Here is a 20,833-nt window from a genome sequence, read left to right on the forward strand (position 1 = left end):
TCTCTCGCGGCCGATACTATGAAATTGAATTGGGCGATACGAGAATCCAATCTGCCGCGAATTTGCATACGAGCTTAAACAAACCCGTAGCTCCCTGCTGCAGCCTTGCGCAGAGAGAAGGAAACGCTTTCCTGAAAACAGCGATCTTTATGAATAATACATTTTCGATTTAAATATCTCGGGTATTTTGTATTGTTATTTGGCGAAACAAGGAGAGGAGGTTTTCGTGATCGAGTCGCGACAAATTTACATCGTCGCTTTCGCACGGAGGTGCAAATTTATCGATCTGTGACTGCACGCTTTCGCGGAGCCTTGTGTGTGGGGAGAGGGGGGGAGGGGGCATTCGCGTTCAGTTGAGCGGAAGTGAGACATCTTGGAATTCCGATTGCGAGCGCGTGTACATAATGCGAGATGTCATCTCGCATCGCGATCTGCCAGATATAGAGCACAGATGTCAACTGGTATCCGTTCGGTAGATCCCGCATGCATGCGCGCGGGCACGTCACGAAAACGCCTGTCAGAATGGATGAGACGCGCAAAGAGCTGGACCTAGTCCACCCCTGGTATTCTCGAGATAACTCGATTTTGCACGTAAACCTCTGACGTGAGCCTGAGATTAGGGGTCGGTCCCTGCGCGATACTGACCGTACGCACGGCCACCACATTCGCGTCCGTACACAGGACGGATGTGACGGGGGGAAAAGGGAGAGGGTTTACTACTCCCTTAGAAGTGCGACCCCTAAAAAGCGCACGAGCCGGCTACATCGCTTTCGCATTAGCCAAAATCGGGATACTCGGCTACTGGACGGCCAGTGTTTTCCCCACTTATGCAAAACTAGGCGTTTTTGTAGGCGCCGATGTGGATGGATACGTTGTACAGCAAGGTAAGAGGCGAGGGGTAGAGAGATCGTGGCTGCAGAGACGCGAGAGAGACGGACGAAAAGGGGGAATGCGCCCGGAGGAAGAGGGGAAGGAAAGTGGTAGGCAGGGGATGAAAAAGCAGAGTGGTGGCTGTGCAGGATCACGTGGGCGTACACCTACGTATCGTCAGCCATCTTGGCAGTTTAAAGGCTTCCCAGGACTCCGGACAAGGATAACTAAATCGTCTCGTTTATATCGCACTTTGTAGCGAGGGGGATGATGACGCACCCCTCAGTGAAAAACTTTAAGTACAGGCGGTCGCGCGAACGCGTTACAAGGAGATTCGTTTGGAATTTTTTGCAAAGGATACCCTCTAACTTGATGCAAACAACAATAAATTATGCAAAAAATATAATATTATGCATAGTTAATCATATATTGTGTTATATATGATATTATATATATATATATATATATATTAGCGTAATATATTAATAATAATCTTTTACTATATTACGTCAAGCATCGTGAAAGCCAATCCTTTGAAGAAGCCGATCGAATTTTCGCAACGCTTCAGTATAATGTGATTACGAGCGACATATTTCATAAAATCAAGTAAATATCGTAAAAGGGGGCGAGCTTTATAACGCGTATCAAACGATCCATATGGTCTCGACACAATAATCGTCTTAGAAACGATGCAAAAACGGACGGCTATAAAAGACAAAAGCGGCGAAAGGACTAACCTTCATCGCAAATAAAACGAACCGAACTTGTTGAACGATGGTTCGCGCGAAATTCAATGTAAAATACAAATGTTTTTCTTGGGTAGCCGCACGCCCATTTCTCGCGCTCTGTGACCACTATGATGCTCGACAGTTGCAATACTTGCTTCCCGTTTACTTCCACTTTTTTATTTTCTTTTTCTCTCTTTCTTTCTCGTTTCGTTCTATCTCGCATTTCTTGGGAAACGTCGGGACTGCCTAGACGATGTTCGTTGGCTTGTTTATCACAATTTTGTATTTTCTAGCGTTTTAAAATATTCCAGCCCTCTCGCAATCTCGCTTTTTACAACTGACCTAGTTCCTTTTTCTTATATTTGCCCAAACCGTTTTTTTCACTTTGGGTCTTGATTGCTCTTTCAAGATTTAATATAAATTTTAAATTCCACAACACACATACATACACACTCGAAGCGGTATTAGTAAATAAATTAACGTCGAAAATTTTAATTTCTATTTATAAATATTTAAAAAGGAATATAATCCCGCGCGAGACATTAAATATCTCCCGACAGAAATATCCTCCTACACAAGTAATACGACGCTGTGTTTTAACAAGGAGAAGAAAACGTGGGGTGCGTGATGCAATTAAACCTACATCTACCACTACCATATATGCCATTTGACCCCATCTCGTGATTCTCATCAAGGTTACATCTTTGTTCTTCCATCTCTCCCTTTCTTATCGCCCATGATGGATCACGAAACGATCTTCGCGGAGCAGCATGAGAAGGACCATCGTCCAGAATTGTGCCAAGTAATAAACCGCCATTGTATCTGCCATCCTGGTCGATTTCTCCCGACCGACCCTCCTCAACCCCTTCTCCCTCTCGTTTCTTCGGTACGTAATCCGAAAGACTTGGGGGTTTGCTCGTGCAGGAAATAGCTCGACCTTGACCTTTAACCGCCCGTCCCACGATCTCTCGCTTAAGAGTGTCCCGAGGTGGCAGCAGCGCCGGGTAGGGTTGCTCCAACCCCTTTATCGATCGCTTTCTCGAGGTGGACCTCTCGGAAAACTGCGAAAGACGCAGTTTTTAATGGTTTCCGTGACGAGGACCGAAAGCGTTATGAAACTATAAACCTTCTTTTCCCCTCTCTCTCTTGTCCCCCTCCCCGGTTGGTGGGCGAAAAAGAGGTAAAAAGGCAATCGGAATAACAAAGTTAATCCTCCGCCCCCGATGTTCTTGGAGTCGTTTCAAGTGTAGTAAAGTAATACGAGGTTGCCTTTATAATACAGATTTGCATCTTCTTTTCTCTGACAATTGAATGAAAAAGAGCCTTTTACTAAAAATTAAGAAATGAGGACACGGTGTCTGATTTAAAATTGTAGACGTAACTCATATCTTTAACAAGTATAAACGCGACTCTCTTCGATTGAATGAAAACGAGAACAACAAAACTATCTGTTTTTATTTGTAATACCTAATTGAAATGAATCGAAGTGTGATTAAGCGAAATTGGTGGAATAGTTAATTGATTTAAGTCGAAAAATTATTTTGAAATTTGAAAGATCGATAAAAAATATACCTTCCTATATAAATAATTCTTTATTTTTTGCGAGATATGATGGATTTCACGGATGACGGTAATATTACTTTCGTAAACGATTTGCCTTTTGTATTATACAATGGCCATGTCAGCCGCATTCAAATGTTGTCGACAGCTTTATACGACCGCTGACGCGCGCAGTGTATTTTTATAGGGTATACGTTTCACGTGGCTTCACAGTTTCGTAACTCGTAATTTCTACTTTATGACGTATCCATTACGTGTTAAGAGAGATATCGTCGCCTAGGGATCAAGGTGCCATTCAACGCAATGCAGTTTATCCAGGTTAGGGGTCCTACATCTCATGAATGTATGCATGAAAAATGTCACACGGTGCTGACAAACGGAAAATGGAAATTTTGATTTGCCGTTACCACAATTATTGGTATTATCATTTTTATTCGCAAATTTGTTCGGCTCCTAGGGGACATAATTTTCCGGACGATGACATCACGAAGAATCGCGTATGTTTTAATAAAGCAATCGCAAAGTCGGCGTATATTTTCGACGAAGAAATATCGAGCAATAAAAGGCAGGGAATAATCGCGGTAATTTTCTTTCGCTAATTATTTCATTCGTTCATAACATTCCTTATAATTGTTTTTTTGTCGCCGCGGCCATTGCGATTCGAGGTATCGCAGTTATACACGATGTCCCCGACTCCCGATTACAATGATATATAACATGATATACGGCGCACTTGTAATATCTCGTCTTTTTGCATGTCTAAGAATTACTGACGCAATAATTCGGATCGCGGATCGCGGGTACGGAAATTTAACTCGGCACGCCCGAAATATCTCATCTCGAGCCTTCAATATTTTATCAGTCCCAACGGCGCGGCGTGCGGCGCTCGTTGAACAGTCACCACTTAATTTGCACACGGGAACTATGCGGTGCATCTGTTATGCGCATAACTAAACCGTTCGCACTTGCATCTGGTGACGATGGTGCGGGGCTCGAAGTGCTATTCCGGAAAGTTTGCCAATTAATCCGGACCGCCCGCCCGAATGTAATGCAGCACGCGGGGATCACCAATAACATTATTCTAACGTAAATACCGGCGACAATGTCCGAATTCCGTTGGCACATATATCTCATCGGTGGCTATTTATAGTTAATCGGTCTAATTCGCTTTTGTCTCGGAGAAGTCTAGAAAACTATTTTCACCGCCTTAATCCCAGTAATCGAAATACTTTTCATTGTAGGATTTTCGATCAATTATGCTACATCTAAAATTTATATAAACCCCACGCTGCTATAGATTATATAATAAAAAGTTCTACGTTTCCATTTAGTTCTACGGATTTGATCGTAGAAGGATTAATCTAACATTAATTCTTAATAATTAATGTGAGATTAATTTGTTGAAGTAAAATACAACCGAGTCTTAAAATACTAACGTACGTCGATATTGCCGCGCGCCGATGTTCTGTAACAAGGATCTCTTTGAAAAGAAAGCGGGCGAAGAAAAGAGGAAGCGACAAAGGAGGAGGCCCGATGGTGGAACCGCGAACACGACCATCACGGTAATGGGTCTCGCGCTTGCTGTTGTAATAATTGTGAATGTAAAACTACGCCACCACGTTGCCGCCGCCGCCATCGCCGTTTCCTTATGGTAATATGAGCATTGTCGAGAAGATTGTCGGCTTGGCCTGTGACTTCCTCATTGGGAGGCTGTCCACGTCTGACAGTGAATCCTCACAGCGTGCCCACAATCTCATCGTAAATAAGCGGGGATTATGCGTCTCGCGATGACGTCCGCAATGCGTTTCAACGAACGAAATGTTCCTTGTCACGTCTTTTAGTAATTGAAAATTATTATCTAATTTATGGATATTAATCTTTTGCGGTATTGAGAAGCCTCTGAATATTCTTCTTTCACTAAATGAAATAATTGAACCTAAATTTCTTTGTGAAATCCTCACGTTATTATCGCTGCATTTTTATTTCTCTGAAGTTAAGTTTACACATTAGGAAATATTATATAAATTGCACTAGGCGAAATGTTTCTATTGTTTTTCAGTGATTGAAAATTATTGTCTAATTTTCGGAGCTAATAAAAAAATTAATAACGCATTATCGAGAACTTTTCGGGCATTCTTTTTACATCAGATGGAAAAAATTGGGTCCAAGTCTTTTAAATCTTTTATTGCTTTTATTATTTTTGCTTCTGTAAGTTACGACGCTTGCAGATCGGAAACTGCACTGTATAAACATCAGCCAGTTAGTTTTCTGAAAAATATTTGTGACAGTAGCGTGGATCTCTCTGAAATCGATGTACGCAGTCTTCCTTACTGCTTGGCATCACATATTCCCCGCCCTTTTCTCGTTTCTTTTTCCCCGGTATTTTCTGTCTCAGATATACCCACCGATGACCCAATTCGCGTCGGTAGGCAGGTCGCCATACCGCACATCGCATAACTATTGCCCGTGGCGATGCGATACGATGCGAAAAGGGCGACCGTGTGCCGTCTCTTCACGAGGGCGTTTCCTACGTTCCCCGGCGAGTAAAGAGAGAAAAGGTTGTTCAGTGGGGTAGTCCGCATCGGACGGAGTAGGATGGTCTTGTATATTAAGGGTAATCCCTTTTGTGGAAAAGATAAAACGAAACGGCTCCTCGCGGATTAATATCCAAGAACGTATTTATAAGCGGTCGCATCCTCCTGAAAGAGGGGAAACAGCCGCGGAGATTAAGCTCTTGTTGCAAAGTACGATTCTTTTCTCTGCCGCGTCTCGCTCAGATTACCGGTAGCGGCCGGTTATTAGATCGTTGCTGGAGAATGTTAGGATTGCGATGAGACTGAAAGAGTAGAGTAATCTGGAACGTTACGTAATTTCTATGATATCGCCACGATAAAGGTATTATGGAAATCAGCTATTTTCCTCCTTAATACGAGCGAATCATTGGCCTTAATCTCCTTGATCTTTTAGAATCGAATAAAATAACGTTATCAATTTTAGTTGACTGTGATTTTTTAATTTTGACTGAAAATATCTAATATATATTCATTAATTTCTCCTTTTAGGTTATCGTAAAATATTCAATCTTTATTTTATTAAAAGAGCTGTATGTTTCTTTCATCATCCGTTTTTACTGAATGCGATTCTAAAATAAGTTGATCGGATTGCGTCTCCGTCGCAACCATCCGAGATATAATTTTTCCGTGGAACTGGGTTAAAAATGAGAAGTTCTATCAGATCGGAACAAGACGTTCGAAGGAATTTATTACGATCAGCTTCCCTCGGCGCGGACTATACATATTTTCAGGGTTTAATAAAGATAAAGATGCCATTTATATACTAGCTGTGCCATTAAATACGATGTCGCCGATTGATTTATCGACGAAAGAAGGTTGTTAAAGGACTCGCGTTACTTACGCCGTGGCATCTTTATCTTTACGACCGTTCCATTTGCCATTATATTCGGAATGCGACCGAATTATTGATTTGCCGTTAAAAACCGATAACTGAAACGTCCATGATTAAACGACATTATTAAATCGATCTACAGGAAGCAATAATAATCGACCTCGTATATTAGTTCGCGCGCGGGAACTAATGTACATACAGAATCTTATGCAACAGTAATATATGTATGTATAATGATCCACTGTAGAACTAGATTAATTAAATGGCACGCTAACGCGCGTTGCGCAGTATATTACATCACGACAGCGAATGTGCACCATTAAATATCCATTTCATAGATTTATTAATTTCTATTTGTTAATCTGCATTCAACAATTTACTTATATTCAGTACTACGTCATGATCGAATATATTATAAATGTGTTATCTTATACTGATCAATATATATGTCATAAAATAAGTTTCGTGATATCGCTATTCAAGTACGCGCAAGAGTTACTAATTTAACAGTAAATTTCTAGAAATAATTGAAGTGGCTCGCGCACGATGACGTTGATGGCCGCATGGCCATCTCGTTTAATCCGATAATTAAATGCGCCTAGCAAGCGACGTCGGAGCTGTGCGTCGCTTGATGTGGTCACAAGGACCGGTACCGAGATATTTATCCGCGAATTTATCAGAGAATATTAAGCGTGTTCAGGATGTACGGTCGGTATTTCTTAATACAACGGGAACAAATCTAGATTTCATCTCTCTGCCACGCTCTTCTCTCGTAAAATTGTCGCCTTTGTGCGGACAAAGTCGGCTTCCATTCCACGCAGGAAATAAAATCAGTTTCATAAAACTTCAGTTTACGCTTTCGTATAGCGACGTCCGTAACGCGGCTTCTTTATTCGCCAATTAATTGTCCCGATAAATTGGGATAACGTCGAGGATGAATAAATCTCAATAACAATTTAAAGTTTTTTTTTATTGCAACATATACATCGTGCGTTCATTTCCATTTTGCTCCGGGCAATAAATCGAGCTGTTTCTCTCGTTCGTGTGTATTTTGTTCGAAACATGTAACGCAATATTTCGCCCTCAATTGTAAGGAAGTCTACAAACGACCTCGAACTGTCGCACGAAATTTGACGTGTAAAATCAAATTTTGATTGAACGTGTCGAAAAAGAGAGATAAAATCGAGCAGATCGGAATTGAATAATTCTCGCGAAGGTATTTCTTAACCTGAGCGTTCTAGAAATACGTTTATGTCGATTATGTGAATAAAAGCGATATGAGAAGTAAAATTCGCGAAAGGAAAGGTCGAGTTGCAGGATAATTTTGATACGATTAGTCATACAATTAACGGGCGGAAAATTTTATCACGATTTATATGCACGATTTATATTCGTTACAAGTTTCTCCCTCCATAGATCGGCCGTTTTCATTATAACAAACACCGTGATATTACAGCAAGTAAACCCTTTGGGTTGTCCCTTGACACATTTATTGAATCATATATTAAGAGAATGGGGGAGAACAGATTAAAACCAAGAGATGTTGCAGCTTTCTGTCCTTATTTCGAATATTATTACCGATTTTGGTGCATGTAGATATCATGCACATGCAAAAGTCAAATTACAGCACATACAGTTATAATTATTATATTTTAACATCATCAGTGAAATTTCGTGCTACATTCGATATAAAAAGCAATATCTTTAAAGATGTTGATGGACACTACCGTGATATCGCGATATTAATTTTGCGCTAAAAAAGCCAACTTTTTCCGTTTCGTGAATCATCGAAATGATATCATGGCACGATGTTTTACATTCCGCTTCCTAAATAGCTCCAATGAAATAAGTATCATTAATTTTGTAATATTAATGCCCTTTATTGCGACGTCAGGCAACCGCAACTTTTTCCCGCTGTTATATCAATTAACGCGCGCGCCCGAAACTTTTGACCTTTCGACAACGCGAGGCGTTACACGCGCAATTACACGAGCCGCGATTTATCAAGCCGCGAGGAATGAGAATGAAATCACGCGGGAGGGGGAGGGGGAGGACGTCGTTTACGGCGGCCGATCGCGAGCGCCAGGCGAGAAATTAATTTCGAGACGCCGTAAATCGAAGCACTGGGCTCCGACTACTGACGTTTCTACCGCCCGCACATCCCGGGATTAATTGCCGTCGCCGTGGTGATTAGGGAACCGTTCCGGGTTTGCGCCCCCGCTAAATCCGCCGTTATGAAACATCTCGTTAGTGTGCGCGCAATGGTATGCGTCGCCCGACAACCCGGTGCGGCGTGTATAAACACTTGTAGAACAGAGGCTATACGCGCGGGGCACGTGTGCGACGGAGGCATTCCTGCGCGCGAGAGGCCGCGCAATCGGCTGCAAAATTCCCAACGGCGTCCTCCTGCTCGGATGCTCCGCGAATTTCTCGGTCGTATCATTCCGGACGCCGAGAAAATCGCAAAAATCGTGTAGCGCGATATAGCTATTAGCGTGAATAAATCACTCGAGATATGTGCCGTGTTACTTTATGAAAGTATCAAAACGTATCATTGAGAATAATGTCAATTTAATAATCTGCAAAGGCTGTTTACAGACAATATATATATTTTTATTATTAAATTAATTACGTGTCTTTACATTTTTAGCGATCGCGATAAGATGATTTATGGCTATCAAATTTGCTTCTCGATACAATTTCGTCGAATTACGATATATCGATTTTCCATCAGCACAAACACGAACGAATCTAACCATACGCGCGAGCACGTTATTACGGGATTTCGGAGATCCCCGAATCGCTTCGAAACATGGATACTATATGGATACTACGTCGATTTCCTGGCTCGTTGCTCGCCCCATACTTGAGGCTTTGCCGAAGGTGCCCCTTCACGAATCCCGCCAACCAGAGACTCCAGCACGTCGAGTTTCGAAACTCATTGTCGTCACGTCGCGTCGACGAGTCCTGTTCTCATTGGAGAGCAATCGAACGACGGGCTCGACATAGCTTTGCGACCTATTCCGGTCTCGAAATCGATAAAATTCATTTCATGTTCGGTGCACGGCGACGGCGATTACGCGAGCTTAGTCCGTGGGATGGCAAACAAACTTTACTCGAGACTTGGGCGAGTTTTTAGTTAGTTTTAATGTTTGGAGAGGAGAGAAATGCGCTGTGTTTTAAGAGACGACTCGATAAACGCACGATGGAACTTTCTAATTAGGTACAGTCTTCATCATATTTTCGTATCTCTTCTCTCGAAACATTAATTTGTTAATAACTAAAGGTAGCTTTATAATCTGAAAGTTTGATAAAGACATGATGCAACGCAATTATCATTTTTGTTGAATCTGTTATTTGAAAGTAAAGTAGCATTTAGTTTAGTGGATGGTATTTGGATCGTAGTTGTCGTAAAATATCAATTGATTCATCCTGCTGATTAAATTATTCTGCGAATATTATTTCAGTCATGCGAACGCATCTCGTGACATTTGGCGTTAGCTTTACGCCGCGCTGAGTCCGGGCTGTGTTTGGCTTCGCGGTGTCGCGCTTTTGACACTTCACACCTGTGAGACGCACACGAGCGCGGCATCCGAACTAATACGGTCCGACACGACGAAGGTTAGCGTGACACTTAATCGAGTTGGCTGTCACACCTGGTACATCGACATTCGCGTGTATTGACTCAACCTGTCTCGTTCCGCGCGTGCGGTGTTAAAATTGATACAATATTCAGCGTGGAAACAACTGCCGATTCGATCGCTTTGCATTGCGCGCGGGACAAGCTGTTCCGATGATGCGTGAATAGACCACCAACACCGATATCGCCGCGAGGAGAAGCCTTGACCCCGACGATGCTAGAGCAATCGACGCTAGAGCAGCTTCGGAGATTTCGTAACGAAGGAAACGGTACCGCGTGACAGTTCCGCCAAAAGGTTCGTTGATTAGAGGCATGACAGTAATGATAGTACTTGTGAAGCACCGTAAACGAATTCGCGATTTAATTTTAGCACATGAATTTTTATACTTGCTATTTTTATACTTGCATTTTCTTATAAGTAGAATAATAAATAAATAAATAAAATATATTGCGAGAGAAGGAAAAGAGAGAGGGAAAGAAAGAGAGAATTCTGTTTAAATAAAATATATTTAATATAACTTTATAAGAAAAGTAAAGAAAATAAAATAAGAAATATAACTTTATAAAGAAAACATTTTTATTATCACATATGAACAGAACTCTTTTAACTCTTGAGAGAAGAAGCGAATAGGTTTCCAAAGGTATTGTCAGACTATGATCTTCCGGTGCAAGTTAGCACGGCGATGTGTTATCCCCGGCGATGGGTTAGCTCCGCGAACGAGCGGAGCTCCGGGGCTCCCGCCCGGCTATAATCCCAAATGTCAGAGTTCAGTATAGCGTTGATCAATATTGCCTCTTCGGGCAACTTTGAAGGATACGTTTCTTTATTGTATCGTAGCGATATAACGGCCGATCATGGCTCGCCTGTGTTTCGCTGTGATTTCGCACGGGCTGAATTTTCCACGGCTTGGATCATGATGATACGTCGTACGAATCCGCAGGAAATAATCGCCGCCATTACGGGACGTAAATCAAAGTACAAAGGATCCGCGGAAATTAAGGAAGTTTCGTAATTACGTCGCAGGCTGTTCGCTGGCAAATTTATACACGAAAACCGCTCCGCTGCTATGAATACGATCCCACGTAGAAACAAATTTGTAATTTTCACTTAGCAGCGGCTCTTTACGATCGTAAATTAACGACAGTTGAAAAATGCGCGAAAAATTCGAAGGGACAAATTTTCTGACATTTAAAAATTCACGTTATCATTATACTTTGAAAAGTCAAAGCAAGATAATTCAAGTAGAACAAATATATGTAATTAAAAGAGCAATATATTGTGTGCGTCACTATTAAAAACTGCCATGGAGATTGAAACTTTTTTCACAATTAATGGCAAAAGGTAACGAAATCGAATTAATACAGAATTAATGATCTTCGTGACAAATTTTGATTGAAATTACAAGCCATCCATTAAGACTGTAATTGAGTAATTAGAACCTACCTTAAGTTCCGAAAGTTCTGCTCTTCAGATGTCTCAAAATTTCCGTCAATCGGAACTTGAAGGGAATAGACACGCGCGCGCGCGTAAAGCCATAAGATCAATAAAAATTTTACTCGAGGGGTTTCGATTTGGTTAGTAATTCATATAATTTCACAAGTGAGAGAATTATATATATTCTAATTGTATTATATAACGTTTTAATTATATCAATTATACATCAAGATAAAGATTGTTGTCAAATTTGAAATTGTTCGATATTGTGTTCGCAGCATGTAAAGACTCCGGCAAAATCGATACAACTGTATTTTTGTCAACAGGGGAATAATTAATGACCATACGTGACGGTATATACGCGCCCGTATTTATTGCAAATACGTTGATCCACTATGTTGTAACCGAGTCCGGCAAGGAAATCAGATTATATCAATATGCTGCGAATTCATGCTTATAAATTCATTCGACAACCTTCGATATATTTTAAAGTGATCGATTGACTCGGTACACAACTCCATTAAGTGAAACGTCACGCATCATCGTGCAAACTAATCATTCTGTCAAATTTCAAGAGACACGTGAAAAGAAGCATGCACTTCAATTTCCCACTGTGAGAAAGACAGAAAGATAGAAAGAGATGAGAGAGAGAGAGAGAGAGAGAGAGAGGGAGGGAGGGAGGGAGGGAGAGAAAGAGAGAGAGAGAGAGGAAGGGACAGGGAGAGGAGCGCGCACGAATGTAGCTCATTCCGCGCGTACGCGCCGATGCGAAATCGCTGACCGCGGAAAGAGAACGTCCGCGATCTTGTCCCGACAAGGACGAGGTCGCGAGCGCGACCTAATCCCTCCCTCTTTCCCTCCCCCTGGCCGACCGCGTTACACGCGAGCTACCCCTGACGAGGCTCGCTTCCGCCGGCGGAGAGTTCTATAGGTATATGTAGGTATACACGGGGAGCTGCAGAGTGCAGGCGTACCCCCGGGCTGCTTTGCACTCCGTGGGGTTGCATCGTGCTCGCACCCTCGAAACAGAAAGAGACGCACAGGCGGGGCGGTCGGGTGGCTCTCTGGTGGTACCCGTGGTCGTGGTGGGAGAAAGGCAGCGCGGGGAGAGAGAAAAAAGAGAAGGGTAGGAGGGATGGAGTACCGGCGAAGGTTGAGCACGGGAGGGTACCGCCGAGAATTCGCTTCCGTGTCCCAGTAGCACTAATGACCGCCATCCTACCCCCTCTCGCTCCTCTCACGCTGCCGTACCCCACCATCGCGCCCTTGCCCTCTTCCCACCATCGGGGATCGCATCCCCCACTGCGCGGCGACGCCCCTTGCCCCCCTCTTTCTCTCTCCCTTTCTCTCCTTCTCTTTCTCAACCCTCTACGCAATATACATCCAGGATGACTCGAATTACGTCACAACGTCGAGAGCGTGCGACCTGCTCTCCTCTTTCCCCCTTCCCCCCCCTCTCTCTCTCCTCGCTTCCTCCCGGAAAGGTACCTATCGTTGTACCTCCACGGATCCGACTCCCCCGCGATTTCCTTCCTGCCGCACGGCGGGGTACACCGTGTACACACGATATATATGTGATGCTCTATATATCTATTCCGCTATAGCGGCCGGCACTCGACGAGACCGAGGGGAAGCCGCCAGTCTCCGCTGGTACACCGAGCTGCGTGCTTGCTCTTTCCCCGTTTACCACGTACGCGCTCTCGTCGCGCAGGCTGAGAGAAGGAAAAATCGAGACAAGGCGAAAAATAGTCGAAAGATAGGAGAGACGGGAGAGAAAGAGAAACCGAGAGGAAGATCCGCTCTCGTATTTTCAACCGTCTGATACGCGCCCGCGCGACCGCCGCGTATATGCGTACACACGTGTCGCGGAATTGCGGAATCACCGGGATACGTCTAGTAGTGTAACGCTGGGACGGCGGATTTATCAGGGACGTGTGTGTGGGTGCTTTAAGTGGCGGCTTCGAGGAGTAACACCTACAGGTGTGTATACATCGCCGCGCGATAGAGCGCACGTGTACGCGCTTGTGACTACCAAAGCGCTACACGCCGCTGCGTCTAGAGCGTCGCATGCGTATGCGTCTGAGAGAGAGAGAGAGAGAGAGAGAGAGAGAGAGAGAGAGAGAGAGAGAGAGAGAATGAAATAGAAAAAAGTGTTAAGATATCTCGCTGAGATATAAAATCGTTTTTCTCGAAGCTACTGAAGCTTTTTATCGAATTTCTAAACTGTTGGATTATAAACTGATGGCCTTTCTAAACTGTTTTTTTTAATCGTGCGCATGTATCGATTGTCATACAATCTGATTGACGTTCTGGTTGCTTCGATCGATACCGTCGTCGTCTGTGAACGTCACTCCTTTTTTCTGTCGTCATCTTAATGAATTATTAATGTCATTAAACTTTAATGGTATCTTAATTACATCTGACGTTATTAGGCGGTGCAGTGAAGTGACAGATCTCAACATCTGTCTTAATCCTTGTATAAGCAACAGTCCGTTAAAATGCACCTGTGTTTACTTCGTCGACAGAAACTTCTTATTCGTCACGAACATGACATTCGATCAAAACTCCGAACTCTTGAATAAACTGATGTTTTTTTTAATTTTGATTGCGTCTATCGAATATTATTTATAATCCTTGCGATCTCATTCAAATCAATCAACAATCGGTATCAGCCCAGTCCCGTTAATCAAACGACGATCTAATGGCTTACGTTGACATCACGAGATCATGAAGCGTCGATTTTTAAGATCCACCCTACGCTTCGACTCGATCAGCATTTTTCATCATTTTCATAAATCCCATTTTTGTAAAGTGTGATCCATGGTCCAGGTGATACAGATCCTCTTAATCAGCCTCAAGGATTGCTTGGTCAAAAGTTACGATAATCGTGTTAGGTGACCGCGAATCGACCCAAGGCTGATTCAAAGGTGTGCGAAACTGTCACCAAGTATCAGCCGACTATGCCAGACTTGTGCGTTCTCGTCGATCCTCGGCGGGCCTAACCGTGGAGTGAGTGTGCCTCTTTAAAGACATGGATAGCGTGTTTCCATCTCAACCTTGCCGTAATAAATCCATCATTGTAACACTTCATTAAAGCCTCCCGTCCAAAAGCCTCCGCTTTTTTACGATACTTCTATGAACTCAAAAAATTTGTTATTCAGCTCTTAATATTAATGCTAATTTTCAAGTACGTTTATTTTACGAGATGTTATCTACATTGTGATAATTAAAAAGTAGAACAATAGTAGTTGAATTTATTTATTTATTTTTATTATCTACTATATATTCTTTTTAGAAATGCCAAGAACATGTAGATTAAATAATATACTTAAATCTAAACATTAAGCATGAAAAATATAAAAAGGTAAAAATAAGGATTAAAAAGACTAACGTATGTGTGTGTGTGTGTGTGTATAACGATAATAATGCATCGCAACATGTAAATGATATAAACAGGAAATAGCTAACTTTTTATACTATTAGTCGGAAATTGTGGAATAGAAATTTTTCGTATACAAGATACTTTCTGTTTTCGAGAAAAAAAATAATTGTAGAAACTAATTGATTACACATACATAATTTTTTAATATATTTTTCGTAGGATTCTGCACATTATTAGTTTATTTCCAAAGATCTGTCAACTTTCTCGAGTTGCTCTGTCAGTCAATCAGTAGCGCATATATCTACTCGTTAGGCACACGTTACATCGTAAAACTGTAATCAATTTCTCCAGGTATATGCGCCTCTTTTGCTTTCGTTTACTTTGACCTCGCTCGGACAGATCCAGTGTAAAGCGAGCGCGCGAGCATGCCTTACCCTTTCGCATTAAATGTCTCGTAAATATTGACTTACAGTCGAGTAGGCGTGAGGCTCGGATCATCATTTGCGCTTTACGAGTATTCAGCAGCCGTCGACGGCTGTAACTGTATTCGCTCGTAGTTCACATTCGTATTACACGTGTGTCTCGTCGCCCTGTCCGCGTAATCTGAAGTCACAAAGTTGGCGATACTACTCGAAGAAAGATTACGAATGAAACACAATGTACATCCGTTACATGAGATCGTCGTATATATAGCGTTATATTATACTGCATCCACAGATTAAACGTCATAAACTGCCGTTACCTTTTTTCGAAATAAATACAAAAGGAGTTCATAAATAAACTTGACGTAGGACCTAAGCACGTCTCATTGTAATATTCTTTCTGATATTTTTATATAGGATAAAATAAAAAATGTTATATAATGTTCTATAATTATTACACATCACACTGTCGTACGCGAAAATTTCATCCTTATTTTATCCTTACTTTACTATTTCTTATGAATGCACCGCCGCGTCAAAAGACCCATGCACCTCGCGATGATACAATCGGCGCGTATTATAGTAATGCCAACAAAATTGGTTTAGGCCACGAAATGACTCGATGACACAATGCACCCCGATTAATCCATCGCACTTTCGCTCGTGATCTACCTCAAGCTGCGATCTCCCGCGTTCGCGAACGGCGGATTTAAATTTGGCATCGGCACGCCGCCGATTGAGATTCATCGTCCTAGTCGGACTCTCGTCCCGTGTCAAAGATTGCACCTCGCCGTGTTGCCCGTCAGGTGTTGTAACTGGCCCAGATTCCGGGTAATTTACCAATAGACTGTCTCGCGCGCGCAAATATATCCCGCAACAGCTGTGGACCGATTTCGCAAGCCCGACGAAACCGCCACGGTTTCTGCCGGATCGGTATCGATGTCTAGAATGACGGTGTCAGATCCCGATTTCGTCGACAATCGACCAAGGAAAGGAGAGCACTCGATTGATTCGCGTGACATTTGACATTTTCTCGAATTGATAAAATTTAACTTTCTCCTCCCAATTGTGCGAAACTCGCGAATTCAATTAGCGGGATTTTGAGCGATTTGTTTGGCAACGTAAGAGAGGGGGGAGAAGGGGTTTTCTTACGAGCATTCTCTCGAAATGATATATATCTCGCTCAACGAATCTTCCACTATATAATAATCGCGCGTTACGTAAGTGGGGCATCGCTGGATTATACCGCGTCGATTCCGTCTTTTCGTGATCGTTTTTCCTGCACCAAAGTTGTTTTCTATCATCGCTAATGTTACGTCACGCGGTGACGCTATTACGACGATTCTCCGCTGTTCAAAGTCGGCTGCACACGTGCCTCGTACATGCTGCATTTTTCCCGCGTTTGAATGCAAGGAAGATGCAAAAGAATGAGACCATCCCGGAAAACGCCGAGGCAACGCAATTAATTGTCGGCTAAGTAATTGCAATTACGCAGTTTCACCGGGATCGTGTTTGCATGTTGCCGTCTCTCTGCGAAACAAAGAGAATTGAGCAACGGCACGTTCGATGAACGCGCCTGTCACGTTGAATCGACTTTTTAAACAGATTGCCGGGTTGCGCTCGCGGTACAATTGAACCATACAATATACAATATTATTCAAAACTGCTTATATTTATTTAAGAATACTTTAAAGACATTTAAGACTCACGCTGCTTAAATTACAAGATTAATTTTTAAATTTTGTAGCGGTATGTAATTATTTTTATTCAAATTCTAATTTTTTAATATAATTTTATTGCTAGTTGCCTTTTAGCCAATTACACCATGATTTTAATATTTCAATTTATTGTTATTTGATCGCCAAAGCAAAAACAATCTAAATAATTTTTGTTACAAGATATGCGAGAGAGAAATATTGCGTAGAGATTATATTATTCTTATTCACACGATATGCGCGCGTAATTATCGGCGTAAAAGGTCGATGCAAAATACTCGCGACGATATATCTATATTCTTCCGTGCCTCTTTTTGTTTATTTGCGCTCGTCTCTTTTGCATCCACACGTGCATACGCGCACATACACACCTACGCTTATGCACGCCTCCCGTGAATTTTGCATACCAAAGGCTCGTCTGCTCGCGGAATGTCGTCCGACCAGAGACACGATCGTTTGAACTTGGCTTTAGTCAATTATACACTCGACACACTGTTTCTCGTCGCCCACCGTCCCTCCTCGTTCCCGTCTCTCATCTTATTTCTCTCATTCCCTCCTTTATATCCTTCGCACGCGCGGATCCGCACAATCGAATCCGGCGACGTGAGGGCGTTTAAAAATTGCGCGCATAACTCGCGCACTTGCGGTCACCTATATGCGCACGATGCATACTGCTGTGCGCTGTCCTTTCATATGCGCGCATTTAAAAACGAATGTTGAGAATACGATTATTATCGTCATTATGAAATTACAGTGCCTCTTCCAAGGTGAACAGCGAAACGTGGTATAATAAACAATTTAGTAAATTAAAAAGAATTAATATCTCATTTATAATTCATTAACTATGGTAATACAGTAAGATATCTTTGTATCTTGTGGAAACATCAGTGTCAGATATTGATCCATACATTTTTTACGACACCCGCAGGTTTTTAAAGCTTCTGTACAAATGCAGATATTCTATTTTTAGAAGAATAAGCCGTGATTGATACACAAAAATATCACGTGTCGGGATTCTCTCGTAGTTTACACCAGATGAATATATTTATATCTTCAGAAAAACTCGGTGCAAATTAAATTTGTGCAAACATTGAAAATAACGCTTTACACTTTTCTTTTCTCAAAAGTTTCCATTGAGACGAGAGTTTATCTTATATTTAAGGACCGCGAGTAGAGACTTTTTATCAGAGCCACTGGTCGCGATCTCGATACTTGTGTTCCCTTCCGTCTTGCGCGCACGAACATTATTTATACTTTTGCTCCGCTTCTTCGAAGTCTGCTGCATTTAACATGAAAGCTAGCGATATTCAGGCATGGTAATGCATCTATCGATCGGCACCGACGACGCCGCGACGGCACGAGATCCCCCGTTCGTAGTCGGGCAGCACGCGTATTTGACACGTGAAAAATTGCACGGACAAGCGGCGCGATCGCATCGACTCTCGGCTTCTCTCGGCGAAGTCTCTCGCGGGTCTCGCGGCAAGATCGAGGAACAAACGGAATAATCGATTTACCGTCGCGCGGATATGACGGTAACGTTGATTACGTAACGCTATCTCGACGCCGTTATTGCAAACGGGCTAAGTTATGAAGCGACGTCGTCGTCATTGGTCGATACATCACCGCAGACTTAATTGGAAAACGTATTAGCTTTTTTTTTAGCGCGAACGAAATAGCATGAAGCAACGGCGCGGCGCGAGGCGAATTCGCTTCGCGCACTTCTCGCGTCTCCGGTGATGACCACGTTGTAATTATACAACGTCGCGTCAGCACGTGACGTTTGTTCGTGCGAAACCCAAGGTTTCCTCGTGGCTTACTGCATTATAGCAGAAAAGAAATTATCCATATTGCTCGCGCGACGTTAGGTTTTTATTAGACTTTAGGTCATATGAGTTGAGTCACGTGCGTGCTCAAAATCTATTTCTTGGATCTATTTTAAAATACCGTAATATTATAAATGAAAGATTAACAATAAGTCCTAGCGGACATTTCGAAAGAGACGTCAGGTTTTACCTATTCTTGCGTGTTTAATGTCCATTTCTACCAATGTAGATTAACTTTAATCGTGGTTTAACTTACTTTTTATCTTTTTCTAGTTCTTAGAGTTAGAAGAAGATAAAAGGTAAGTGTTAAACCGAAATTAAAGTTAATCTACATGGACATAAGTCATTTAGTTTTCAAGCAAGATACGAATTCACGATTTTAACAGCGAATCAAGCTTAGTTTAAACTCTGAGAAAAATGTAGAGAATTGTAGACAATTAAATGTAAAATTAAAATGAAAATAATTTTGTCAAGCTCTGAAGAAAATTGGATTAGTTCCTGCTGCTGCACTGCGACCTTCGGTGTTCCCGCGGCGACACCGAATTCATTTATCCCTCGTACGAAGCGGAATTGAAAACGCGTTTCAAAAGGGTCGAGTGCGGCAGGGTGAAAGAGGGATGAAGAGGAAAAATTATGCGCGAGTGGCACGGGTGAAGAGCAATGTGTACGGGAAGCGAAGAAATCACGGATGTTCCATCGAAAGCGGAGCAACAGCGCCGAGTTTCCGGGACAGGACGAGTGTTCCGCGAGCAACACAATCGATCGGCGACCTAATCGATTCGATACGGTAGCCCATTCGAGCCGGTTGACTCGTACATGCACGAGCTACACAAGATCCCTCGCGCGTTTCGTTGCCCGAGATGCTCCGTTTTCGTTTCGGCCTCGTCCATCGCCTTTTCCGGCGAGCCATAATTTTCGAGCGCATTTAGAGCAGCCGCTCCATCGTCGATGGAGTTTGGCGTGGTGAGGGGGGCCGGAGGAGAGGGGAAGGAGAATCGGGTGAGCGATATCCGCGCGAATTTATGGCGGCCGATATTTTGCATTGCCTGCACGAAATCGGCGAGCGTGCACGGTGCATGTGCATCGAACAAAACGGCGCCGCTCTCCGGTGACCGACCACTGATCGTTCTCTCGCTATTTATTCTCGAACGATATTCTCGTGCCGCGTGTATTCTATACTGGCGCGGCGCTCGTGATATTACGCCATCAATACTGGATATGCGACCGAGTGTTTCTTTAAATCAACCGGCGCTTCTCCGGATAGAGGACAACGAATACGGGTAACAAATAGGCGACCGTGTTGAAGGTAAAGCGCGAATATTCTTAACGATTATTCGCTTGTCTGCAAGCGAGATATTTTCTTCCCCGTATTTTATTTAGACACGGTAAAGCCAGCTTATTTCCACCTAGATGCCAATAGTTTATGCGATGGACATGGACGATAATCGGAATTATAATATTGACATCTGACCGATATACATACGGAATATTTAACTTAATCACTTTGTGGCCAATAGCATATTATCAAAATTCATGCATTCTTCATGTAAAACACGATCAAATGTATTTAGAAAATTCTCTCCCAGGCAGGATAGAAAAAAATCAAATCAGAATATTTGTTTAACACATAATTGCATCTATTTAATTATACAACATATTGAATTCTCAATCTGGTTTTCGCGAAGTTAATCAAAATCCGGGCGGCGATATAAAATTATCGTCTCGATAGACAATATCTTTCGTTCGAGCGTATAATAGCGTTGCGCGATAACAAGGAGCACCGTTTTACAGCGCGGATCATAAACGTAGTGCATTTCAGTAAAATCATTTCGCGCCGAACGCTCACTAAAAGT

General features: G+C 42.5%; 1 protein-coding gene across 1 annotated transcript in view; it reads left to right on the forward strand.

Annotated features, from left to right (window-relative positions):
• The first annotated feature begins 13,274 nt into the window (after positions 1–13,274).
• The window catches only part of LOC139820070 (uncharacterized), an 80,687-nt gene continuing 73,128 nt past the window's right edge, over positions 13,275–20,833 (forward strand). The window contains exon 1 of the mRNA XM_071790019.1: positions 13,275–13,618. The gene's annotated coding sequence lies outside the window, so the exon portion shown is untranslated. The remainder of the gene's footprint in view (positions 13,619–20,833) is intronic.

Source organism: Temnothorax longispinosus, chromosome 1 (assembly GCF_030848805.1).
Source record: "Temnothorax longispinosus isolate EJ_2023e chromosome 1, Tlon_JGU_v1, whole genome shotgun sequence".
Lineage (NCBI taxonomy): Eukaryota > Metazoa > Arthropoda > Insecta > Hymenoptera > Formicidae > Temnothorax > Temnothorax longispinosus.